Source organism: Pinus tabuliformis, chromosome 9 (genome assembly GCF_031772625.1).
Source record: "Pinus tabuliformis cultivar Carrire ecotype Pingquan chromosome 9, CPIR1, whole genome shotgun sequence".
NCBI lineage: Eukaryota > Viridiplantae > Streptophyta > Pinopsida > Pinales > Pinaceae > Pinus > Pinus tabuliformis.
The window spans coordinates 1,318,541,934-1,318,544,628 of NC_142307.1; positions in this window are offsets into that span (position 1 = coordinate 1,318,541,934).

Here is a 2,695-nt window from a genome sequence, read left to right on the forward strand (position 1 = left end):
TAGGAGCACTAGCGCCTGATCTTTCCCTTGGATCCTTTGATATGTATCCCTTCCAGAACATTGTTCTCCCATCTAATGAGAGCTTCTTAGAAGCCATGGTCTCTAGGGAGACATGATTAATATAACTGGTGATCTAATAATCACCCTCTGAGTGACCTCAGTTAAAGATTTATTAAACAAAAGGTATTATAGACTCATGTGCTGGTGTGTGTTCTGTGTTATTGAAACAATGGATCGATCAGATTGCCAATACACAGACATTCTGAATGGAAAGACAGCAAAGAAATGCAATAAGCAACACAAAGACACAAGCAATTTTTTAATAAGGAGTTCACCCTATTCTCCAAGGCTACGTCTCCGGTCCAGCTTCAGTGGTGGCCTTGTTTTATTATGTCTTTCAGCAGAGAAATTACAATGCATGGACTCAATATGAGTTCTCCTGAAGCAGAGTTTTCTTGGCAGGGTGGTTCTTGGATTCCCCAAGCCACTTGGAGTACACAGACTCTTGTTCTTCCTACCAGCTCTGTGACCCTTGGTCTACAGTGGAAAGAGCCAACTGTGATGCTCAATCCAGACAGATTCCTCTATGGGAAGGCTTGATACTTCAAGCTCTTTGGTGCTCGATGCTGCCTATGGTTAGCTCAGCCCTCTGTCTCCTCTGCTTGGCTTTACTGCTCTCTGTGCTCAGTCCTCCTCTCAGGGTTCACTGGTCACTGTCTCTCTAGGTCGCTTGGACTCTTCGATCTGAATCTCTCTTCTGATTTCCTCTCTCATTCACTGTCTCTGTTCATGGCTTTAGCCATTCAGCCTCCGTTCCTATTCGTTTCCTCTCCCACCTGCGTCAATTCGCCTGTCGGGTATGTGCTTAGAATTCCCTGTTCGGCGTCAGCATAACGCTCAGGAAATAGCCACGTGTCTCCATCGAAACTGCGCCAACCTACTTGTCGATTCATTTCTTTCTCCATCGTGGCGGTCAACGGATTCCAAATCCTCTTAAATCGCGGCTTAATCCCCTATCAATTTTGCTCCGTCTATCGGGCGCAATCTCAGCTGTCTGATCTAGGCTCCTCCAGATCCAACGTCATTCGCACATCGAGTGTGGTTGACTTGCGCAACCAATAACGCGCGATCGCGGCAGTTTTTCTCTCTCCTCCGCTGCCACATGTCGATCGCTGAGGGTGCTCGCTCCATTTCTTTCCAAAACCTCTTACCGTTTAAGGGCACCCCGGGTAAAACTGTCGGTTTCCAAGTCATGGGTCCCACCTTCGTACGATGGCACTTTTTCCGCTTTTCCGCCCATGGTCCTCTGGCTCCCAACATGATCGAGTGCTTAAGCCCTACCATTTCAGCCCTGTTTGCCCAGTGATGTGCGTTAGCGCTAACGCACATCGAAAACCAGCTCCTTTTCCCGATCCGGGGCTCCCAGGGGCTATTTTGACCTCCTACACAATCTCCATGGGCCTCGGTCAGCGCGCTTTGACCGAGGTCCTCGTCGTTCCACGTCAACTGCCATGGCCACTGGGTCAGCGTGTTTTCAATTGCTGTTTTGGATTCTTCAAGGATTTGTTCGACCTGTTTTAGTCACAGTTCTATGACAGTCGTTTATGGATCCGATTCGGATCACGGCCTCCCAACTGAAAAGCTTTTGGACCACCAAAAGTTGGTTTTTCTTCAAGCATCGACTAAGTGAGGAAACTGTTGTCTCACTTGTCCAATCTCAATTCACTTCGCACTGCTCAGCTTCGAACCTTTAAGCCCAATTCTGAGGTATTCCACCTGTCCACTGCACGTCGTCCTTACCTTCCTGTCCAGCACTGTATCTTCATGCAACTCATTAAGATATTTAGGTAGTAGGTCATCAACATAAGGCAATTGACTCCGCTCTTCAGGGTCCTCAATCATTGAAGGTTCAAACAATCTCAAGCAATCTGCATTCACGACTGAGTAGATGTGCATGTAAGCTGGCAAATCAAGGCGAAAAGCATTTTCACCAATCTTCTCAATTATCCTGAAGGGTCCATACCTGATGGGTTTTAGCTTCTTACCTTCACCTTGCATCCTGTCCTTGCTGATATACAGCCAGACTTGGTCTCCAACTTGAAAACTATGCTCCATCCGATGCTTATCATGCCTAGCCTTGTACTTGGCCTGGCTCTTTTCCAGCTATTCCTGTACTGCCTGGTGGATCTCCTGGATCTGTTCAATGAACCTAGTTGCTTTGTCCACATCACTGTGTCCATCAACCATGGTATCTTTACCAAAGACAAAATCCAAGGGAGACCTTGGTATGAAACCAAAGCAGGTCTCAAAAGGAGATCTCTGGGTAGAAGAGTGTTTGGCTCTATTGTAAGCATGCTGCACATAGCACAAATGCTCATCCCAAAGCTTAGGGTGTTTGCTGCAATATCCTCTCAGTAACTGGATCACTGTCATGTTAACTACTTCTGTCTAGCCATCGGTTTGTGGATGAAAAGCTGTGCTTTTCTTTAATTTGGTGTCTATTAGTTCCCACAGACTGGACCAAAACTTCCCCACAAATCGGGTGTCTCGATCAGATATAATAGAAGTGGGTAACCCAAAATGAACCCATACATGTTCAAAGAATAATTTTGCAGTTTGTTCAGCTGTAATCTGTTTACTACAGGGTATCAAAATACACATTTTGCTGAACCTATCCACAACAACATATAGATAA